The sequence below is a fragment of the Tetrao urogallus genome (genome assembly GCF_951394365.1).
Source record: "Tetrao urogallus genome assembly, chromosome: 4".
In the NCBI taxonomy this organism is placed as follows: domain Eukaryota; kingdom Metazoa; phylum Chordata; class Aves; order Galliformes; family Phasianidae; genus Tetrao; species Tetrao urogallus.
The window spans coordinates 28,527,003-28,537,031 of NC_136817.1; positions in this window are offsets into that span (position 1 = coordinate 28,527,003).

Here is a 10,029-nt window from a genome sequence, read left to right on the forward strand (position 1 = left end):
ATTTCCCCATAGGAGCTAAGGGCCTTCACGGCCCCGTCCGGTCCCCGTTTAGGCACTTGTAATGCAGTGGTTAAGAAGAAATTTGATTGATGCGTAGTGATCTAAAAAGTACTTTTGCAGTGATTTTTAAAGAAAAAAAAAAAGTCTTCTGTTCATTCTTTTGCCTAACAGGAAATTTATTTATTTGACATGATTTCAAGTAACATAGGCTTTCCAGAGGTAAATTAGCAGCACGGAGTATAATTTCTTCTTTTTTTTCTTTTTTCTTTTATTTTTATTTTTATTTTTAATTTATGATCATTTTGTATGGTCTCAGCAGTTGAATGACCTCATTACTAATATTTGTTGTAAAAGTGAAGCTTGTTTGCCAACCAATAAACAACTGATCACAATTTAGAAGACACTGTATGTATGTACTGTACAATTAATCGCTCTTCTCTGTTGTTCCTTTCTCCATTTCTGTCTTCAGTATGAGTTTCCAACTCCTTTAGGGCATGGGTGAGCAATGCCAAAGAGAGGAGGCCTGGCTGAGCAATTTAAGCACAAACATTACCCAGCTACAGCTAAGTGGAAGTATCAGGCTAGCAGCACTTGTATCTGGCTGAGAACAAAGCTGGCCCACGTTTCTTGCAGGTTATCCTAGGTCTGTTTTGTGCCTACTGTATAAACCAGACAATGACATGCAGATGATTTGAGCATAGTATTTCGTGTGTCTTTTTAATCATTGTAATGATTTTTTAATTATTTTTTATTTTTTAAGTCTGATTCTTCTGAGATAAATACCACTGGTAGCATGTCAAAGAGTAAAACAAATTCCCGTTAGGCCTCAGTTGTTGTTTGCTGTCTTTTTATTTTCTTGCTCCAGGTGTATGCAGAGCTATCCTTCGCCAAAAGTTCAATTGCCAGCCCGGGCAACACTGTGCTAGAAACCCCGCTGTACTTCCCAGTGGCCCAGCCCCTCTTCAGGTCCCTCCAGAGCAACTGAGTCTCTGCAATGGCTGTCCTGAACCACCTGAGGTGTTGCTGCAGCCAACAGCTCAGGCCAAAATGCCTTGGGAAGGAAATCTCATTTCTGACCAGGCTGTGCCTCTTGCCAGGTCTAGATTTTGGCCTTTCCCACCAGGAGTTTGGGAATTACAGCAAAACAGCCACCAGCTGTGCCCTTGCTCTTGATAGTGCTGCCCCACTGGCTTCTAACTCGCTGCCTCCTTGTGTGGTTTTATTTTCTGTGCCAGCAGGGACTGAGCTGGGAGGCAAGTGGTAGATACATGCACACAACTGTTTAGATCCCATCACCAAACCAATTATTGCCACAGTCCAATTGAGACTGTGAGGCCTTGAAGTATCTCTGTTTTGGAGAAAGTTAAAGCTCTTCTACCATATTAGTCTCCAAAAAGTGATTTTCCAAGGATTTGGTGGGATTAAACTCCTGCAAAGGGTGAGATCCACTGTAGCCAATATTGCTATGATAAAATGGGAGGCAGGTGATCAGTGCAGTGTGCCTGAAACTGCAAGAACAAACCAGTAGTGGATTTGGTATGAGATGACTGTATGATACTAAATATCTTTGGCTTTCTTCAATCTAAATGGCCATTCTCACCTGGCCCCTTCCCATGTATTTCTGATTCAGCAAGAAACAGGCTTTTTCCCCCTTCTCCATCCCTTCTCGCAAGAGCTACTGTCCTCCAGTTACCATGTCTATTAGCACTTTGATTGCAAAAAAACACTGTTTATTTTCAAGCTGATTATTTCCGTCCCCAGACTGAGCTGGCACCACAGGGTTCACTGTTGGTGCTTCTTACAGATTTGGAAACAGCTGAATCACAAAACAGAGGGGAAATAGATATCATTAATTACATCAAGCTAAATATGTTTTAAGACTATCATTTGGTTTGGGGAAGGAGGGAGCAAAATGGAGGTAATTTTTTTCATTTTTTCCTCTTTGAAACAGTTTATCATATCAGATAGTTGATTATTGGCATGGTGAAGATTTCTGCTTATTGATAAGTAACTCAGTAGATGTGTTATGTGACTGACAACATAGCGGTGTCTTTTGTGCAGACTGCAGCACGTGAAACTCAGCTAAAGCCCTTGAAGCCTAAAATGCTGTCGGAGTGGGAGGTAGAACTGCAGAACCACTGAGGCATTTCTTAATGCTGAGCAAAGGCAGGGGGATGCAAGAGAATAGCGTGTGGTACAAATGATGGCTTGATGAAGAGGCAGTAATAATTATGGTATTAAATCCGTACCTATGATTGGGGCACACAACTTTGCCGGATGGTTTGAAGTGGATAAACAGCCCTGTATCAGAGGGATCTTTTTTTTCAGAGATTTGTTAAAAGAAAGAAAGGGAGAAGAAAAAAAAATATATCTTTAGAGTTAGAATATTAAAGCTTCATCATTTGACTGCAGTAAGCATCCGACTTTCCATGGAAAACAGAATAGAGGAAAAAAGCAATGCTTGGTCCTGCAGAACAATTGATCTTATTTACAGACCTTCCCTGTTGGAAACATGGGACTACTTTAAGGACATGTTGGTTGCTGGGCAAGTATGGAGTGAGAATTTGCAATGACAGTGCATAGCTTGAGTCATCCTTTCTTCTAAAAGTCTTGCTTGCATGTTGGAAGGGGGAACAGAGAAGTACAAGACTGAGCGTTGCATGCCATGTCCCGTCATCCTGGGACATTTTGCAAGTAGCAAATCTCTTTTTCCCATGCTCCTTCTAACCTGCACATAAGCAAGGTTACTTTCTTTGTGTAATCTCATATCAGATGCCAGATTGCCCATAGCTACTGGATGATGCACCAGTTTGCTGGGCTACCACTAAGTTTCCTACTGCTTAAGGACACTTAGGCTCCGAAGGACAGTGCTGCTCATTTTCTGCAAAAGCCATAAGGGAGAAGCTGCATGAGACTGTAAAGATCTCCCCAAAGCTTCTGAAAGAGAGACAAGACATGACAAGAAAGACTACAAGACTATGTAGGCTAGAAGTTTAGGATGTTCATTACAGCTTCGTAAATACCACATATTGCTTACTATGGTGCTACTCTTTTCCTCGTAGTGATTGCATTTAATTCCCTGAAATCTGAGTGATGATGGTCCTTGTGTCCCTGCCCGTGTCCCTGTTGCCCTCACACACTCTTGATCTTGACATAAAGTTCATAAAGAATATAATACCCTGCAGACTTGCCTGCACAACAGGAATGAAAGCATAGCTCGTCTTATTAAAAGCTGTCTCAGGAGAGCCTAAGAGCAGTGTCTTGGTCATCTGTCTCACTCTGATTTTCTCCCTCTGTTTGAAAAGATCTTTATTTTTAGCTACCTGCTAGCATTCAGCTAGACTCTATGCAAATTTTGTTCAATGAATATTTTAGGGTTTAAATAGTCTGAGCTCATGAACATTCTCTAAGCATCGTGTCAGCACAGGTTCTCTGGTAACAGAGCTGAGAACATCCTGCAGCACAAAGCTGGAAACAGATAAAATCAGTGATTAATGCTCCCAGAGAAGGCAGCAGCCACATTGTCAGTGAGCATTCTGAGCAGGGATAAAAGCAAAAGCAAGTGGGGCTGCGGGCCCAGGATGGCTTTTGCAGTCAGTTTTTGCTGCTGGGCGTTGAGCCAGGGCTGTATGAGCACTCAGTGGGTCAGCATGTCTTGGGGATGTGTGGGGTCATACAGCTGGTAGCATGTTTTCCCAGTTCAGGGGAGATGGTCTGATTAACGCTGAAATATTGAGACTATTCAGCATAGCCAGAACTTGGAAATCTTCCCCTTCTACACCAGAATAGCTCTTAACAGGTGGTTACTGTTTGTTGTATTTGGTACTCCAGATGGTGATAGTCTCCTCCAGCACAATGCCAACAAAACAACTCAGCTTCCTAACTATTTGCTGTCTTTTTGATTTCCCCCCTCCCTCACTTTTTTTCTTATGTTTCTACTCCTTAAATACTCTGTACACATGTAAAAACCCAAACTAAAACCTCGATAATAAAATATATATATATTGGTAAACCCAGAGCAGTTATTATGTGCTGGAAGCAAACACTTGCTTTTTGATAGTGCTGCTTAAACCCAAAGCAACAACTGAAATGCAGGAGCAGAGCTGCACGGCCTCCCAGCTGGTGTGCATGGCCACTTTATGGATGAGGCCTGAATCCCTTGTCCCATAAAAGTAATCTTATGCCCAAAGAGAAGAAGCATCCACTTTTGTTTAATGAGCAAATTGTTGCGTCCTGGTGACAAGAATGAATACAGTGAGAGCCTACAGCTGTCTTTTACTTTTTTCTTTCTTTTTGGTCTTAAAGCATTGAATATTTATGGCTTCCCTCGATGCCGTGCATAGCTCACTCACGCTGGCAGGACTGCACATTAAACATAGAGTTCTGGTGCAGAAAAGCAATGCTGCGTTGCTCTGAACACATACAGATAACCCAGTATCTTCCATTGCTGCTTACAGCCAAGTGTATGTACTGTTACGAGTTCAGAAAGGTTATTTCCAGCAGCTTGATGCTCCATGGGTACATTATGGTTATAATAAAGCTGTTTTCATACTGTCTTGTCCCACCTCCCCCCAAGGCATCTCGTGCAGAATTTAGGTCCCTATGGCAGGAAAGCTCAATGCAAAAAGCCTGTGCTTTAGAGGCTTTGTGCCCTAGTTGCAGCAAAGGCTTTGCCGTTCAGCAGACACAAGTCTCTGTTAACCTCCACTAATAAATGGGTTTTGGGGGATGAGGGGTCAACAACTTCATTAGCTGGGCCAAGTTTATGGAGGTTAAAATGAGCTTTCCCTCTGGTTTTCTGTCTGGAAAGGAAGGGCTGTATGTTTTTCAAGGTTGGCAGTCCTGTTAGCAAGGCTCTCCATGATAGATAAATGATGTAGTACATTGATGCTGTGCCTTCCCAGTCCTGCACGCACCTGGGCTCTGCCTTCCCACAGCCTCCATTTTGGCAGATTCCTGATTGCTGTCATTCATACATGCAGGTGAAAGGATAGTATGGTTTTAAAGAGTGCTTCATATCCAATAGGTGGGATTTTGGATTCTTTCCCCCCAGAGTACAGTATGCACCCAAGCATTTTTAGCTGTTTATGATACAAAGCAACGTAGAAATGAAAGGAGAAAGTGCAACCCACTGCCTGGAACAAAGTGATGAGCTACAAGGAAAGGAAGAAATTTTGTCCTTTTCAAGGAGCAGCAAAAATAGACAAGCTGAGGGATTAATGTGAATAGTTTCTGTTTCTACCCCCGGCACTTTCCTGGTAGCACTTTCTGTATGAGTTTTGCTGCAGCAGGGATTTGCTGGCCGTTGGATGGACAGGATATGGAGTGATTTATCCTGAAAAAAAGGCTGTAATTCTCTTCCAGAGTATGTCTGGCCTGCCTTAGCCTCTCCCTGGGCATTAAGGGAGTCTGTTACCTGAATCATTCCTAGTGTTCTTGCACGTGTCCGCTTCACCTCAAGCAGCATGTGGCTGCCTTCCTGACCCGTGCCCCTGCAAGCAGGCATTTTCCTCCTGGAGCTGCAATTATTGCAGAGACAGCTGTACGGTAGAGCTCTCAGAGACAGCCTGTGAAGTGCCCTTCAGATAATGTCTGATATCAAAACAAATCTGTTTACTCTGCAGCGATTCCTACTGATTGAAAAGTGGGGAACCCTTAAAAATTGCCATTTGGTCCAGCAAGCCCCATAGCTTTGTACAAGTTCAGAGCTGTGGCTCTGGAGCTGTGCTCACCATGGGAGCAACTTGCACCTGGGCACAGCTGATCCTCCAGACCCTTTGGTTGGTTTCAGATGCTCCTAAAAGCAGCATGCATTTTTCACTGAGAGGGCAGTGAGGCACTGGCACAGCTGCCCAAACAGGCTGTGGATGCCCCCTGTGGATGATCCTTGGAGGCGCTCAAGGCCACTTTGGATGGGGCTTGGGCAGCCTGATCTGGTGGTGATGCAACCAGCCCACGGCCGGGAGCCTGGAACCAAGTGATCTTTGTGGTCCCTTCCAACCCAAACTATTCTATGATTCTGTGACCACAGAGGTTACCACCTGGCTTGTCCCCTGGCTGGCTGTGAGGTGTTGCTCTGGGCTTTACCTCTCTCCCCTTGTTCTCCACAGAGAGTGGCCGGATGCCCAAGCAGGAGCCAGTCTTCAGGAGGGTCACCATGGAAGACAGCGTCATCTAGCATCTGTACCACACCACCCTGGCTCCTCACTGCCTCGGTTTGCCCATCCTGCCACGGGAGGGCCCAACAGGAGAGGCCCAGCCACCAGCCTCGAGAGAATCCTCAGCAAACCCTCTCATCCTCACAGAGAAACCAGCCTGGCCAGGCTTTCTGCTGCACTGAGGACCATACCTTCTTGCTTGGCTGGTTTGTTGCTTTTTTTAAGATGAGCAGAACTGGCAAAAAAAAATATTATTTTGCAATTCTGTCTGCTCCTAATGTTGGCTTCTTGACTGGAAAACACAGACATGAGCGTGCTTGCCTCAATTCCTGGACCCCGCTCCACTGCAACCAAATCCCTGCTGTAAATACAGGGAGTCAAAGAGGGAAGGAAAAAATATACAAAGAAATGACCTTGGTGCCAGAAGAAGGTGAATTGCCATCACTTGTAAATAGGGATCGACCAGCACACGTACCTAGCAAAGGCTTCTGGGGAATGTCGCTTGGATTTTATTGTCATGTGTAAATAGAGATATTTTTTGTAAAAATAAGCCTTAGTTTCTCGCGGATCATGATTCTCCCTCAGCTCAGCTGGGGATAGATGGACTGGAGAGCCTGGCAAGAGTCCTGCAGCCCAGCCATACTGTGGCAGCATGGGAGGCAGCCGGAGGATGAGGGCAGAGGACTCAGTAGGAGTTTCTCCTTCGCTCCTACCAACAGGGAGGACTTTCTGGCCTTTGTTCTCCCCATGGAGCTATACCCACTGAGGGCTTGGGTAACTTGGTGCAGGTGTGGGTGGGATGGGCAACATCATCATGAGGGATACAAGCCGTGTTGGTGTGGTTCCCGTGAGTCTTTTAATGTTAATTAAGAAGAAAAAAAAAAAAAAAAAAGAAAGAAAAAAATACACCAGATCGTGAATGGCATTGGGCCAATTCTTCAGCTCAGTCCTGCAGTGCCAGTCAGCAAGCAGGGCTGTGCTTCAGCACAGGGTTTTGAAGAGTATGGCAAAAGTGGAGGAGCCATGAGGTTTCATCTTCACCCTGCACAACTCAAAGGCTTCTTCTTCCTTATTTACTCTGAGTCCAACTGCAGAGATTCATGCAGCAGATGGAAAATGCTTACCAGACTGAAAAAAAAAAAAAAAAAAAAAAAAAAAAAAAAAAAAAATTCTGAAAAAATGACCCAGAATAACTTCCTCTAGCCCTAAGAGGCTGTCACTTTTTTTTTGTTTTTCTTTTTTTTTTTTTCCCCAGAGAGAAAAATAGGAAAGGTTTCTTCTCAGAAAGAGTGATGAGATGTTGGCACAGGCTGCCCAGGGTAGCGGTGGAATCACCATCCCTGGAGGTGTTCAGGAGATGTGGAGATGACCACGGAGGGATGTGGTCAGTGGGCATGATGGGAATGGACTTGTGGTTGGACTTGGTGATCCTAGAGGTCTTTTCCAACCTTAATGATTCTATGGTTCTAGGATTCTATGAAAATCAGGAAAAACAACCCCTTGCTTTGTGCCAGAAAGGTTCTGGGAACTAGCCAGTAAATTAAGAAGAAAAGAAAAAAACCTCCCAAGAGTTATGAAAGATTTCAGCACAAGAAGATGACCCTATGCATTCTACAGCCCAAAAGTTTAGAGTTGAATCCTGGCCTGGGGAAATATGGGGGTGCTGCATAGGATGAAAGCTGGCTGTGATTGAAAGCAGAAATCCCCTGGGTTTTTTTTTCAGTGTTTTTTGTTTGTTTGTTTGTTCGTTTGGTTTTGGTTTGTTTTTTTTTTTTTTCCCAGTGGATCACTAGAAAGCAGCTGGGTTGCTTTTTTTCTCATTGCAGCCCTTCCTATGAGTTTTTCTCCTCAGATAACTTTGTCCTCCTGCACCCAAAGCTTCCAGTGTGATGTCTAGAGGAGTTATTCTACAACCAGCAGTGCCAATGGGCGCACTTTGATACTTTGTCACTGATGGTGACAGCTCAGAGCCCAGCCCAAGTTCTAACAAAAATGACAAATCCCATCCAGCCCCTCCACCCTGATGGCATGCAGATTGGCAGCTGCAGACATGAACCACCATGACATGGGATAATGCAACCAGCCACAGCTGGAGGGATCCAAGATTTAATTGACAAAGCCAGTGCATCCCATTAGCACCCCCAAGTCATATTGCTCCCCAGGCAGAGATTTGGTTCAAGCCAGCCCCAAGTCAACAGTGATTTACGTTTCACTTGCTTTGCATAACTTCAGTGGACTTCCTTACTCCTCAGGCATGGAATGAATCTTAATACATTGTAATTACTGTACTCCTGTTGATGACACAGTATGAAAAACTATCACGGAGAGCATTAATAAAATGTACATTATGAAAAAGAATTGGGTACCGTCTAAAATGAGTAGTGCACCTGGTTTTACCATCTACACCAGTTCATTACAGCTGCCCTTGTGTTTACTATTAAAATGCCTCATCCAAGCTGCTTGCGCTGCAGCTTTGCATTCCTGTTGGATGGAGAGCACCAAGAGGGGTTAACCTGGGAACTCTTTCAAACTCTTATTTTAGTGATGTGTCTGTATTGCCATTGTGACCAAAATGAGTTGATGGGTTCATGGATGAGTGGCGAAGACTTGGAGGCAAGGTAGGATTGACATGCACTACAAGAACAGAATTCATTGCTGTATTATTTTCAAGAGACTGAGCCGGCAGCATCTCAGTAACTGAAGAGATCTTCACTGTTTTATTTATGTATAAATGTTTACTTAGCCACTGATTTTGTTTAGCAGAATTTGTTAGCAAATGGAAATTGTAAACGATAACATGGTGTCTATTTTTAAATTTATAGACTTCCATCTATAGTGAAAATCCAAGATTTCCAAAGTGCCTTTGTTTAACGGCAGTCAACACGCTCTCTTGTATTTGCTTTCTGGTAATTGCAATTAGCAACTGCAGTACTTTGCATAAAACCCATTTGACCCTCGTACAGGAGATTTGAGTGGCACTGTGCCTAAGTGATCATCGTGCACCACAGCTTAGAGACATTGATAGGACAAGAAGGAATGGCCTTAAGTTGTGCCGGAGGAGATTCAGGTTGGATATTAGGAAGAAATTCTCAAAGCAGTAAGGCACTGGCACAGACTTCCCAGGGAGGTGGTGCAGTCACCCTCCCTGGAGGTGTTCAAGAACCGTGGAGATGGGCACTGAGGGATGTGGTTAGCAGGCATGGTGGAGTTGGTCTGGATGGTCTTGATGGTCTTTTCCAACCTTCGTGATTCTATGATTGCTGTGGTGCCCCACTGCCAGTTTGGCTGCCCTTAGGGCATGAGGCATTCACTGCACACTTCTTCTGTGAGAAGACCCTAATTCCAGAACTGAGTAACCCAATTAACTTCGGGTAATGCAGCAGGTGGCAATATGCAGAATTGAAGAGGGGGAGCCTCAGGTGTATTTAAAGGCACTGCTTCATTACCCAGCACATGTTGGCCCATGGACTCCCTAACCTATTATACCAGAAAGGTGATGGACAAGGAACTTCAGTACATTTTATTTGGCAGCGTTCAACTCGGCAGATGCTGCCCATAAACAGCACAGTTTATACTCCCGTAATGATGGGACCCCTGTGCCTCCCCATGTTCTGCAGTCTGCAAACCAGAGGGGCTCTAAGTGCCTGGAAAATACAGCAATGGGCAAACACAGCAGGAACTCCAGGAAACTCATTTCACCGATGACTAGTGGACAACTTTTGGGAGCATAAACTAAGTTTTTAATTGCTATTCTTGGACAACCTGTAAGCATGAGTGATGCAAAACTGATCAAAATCCATCAGTACAAACTGAAACATTAGGGTTACTTCATGCTTGTATGGAAGGCAGCTCTTGGCCTTTTAGCATTAGG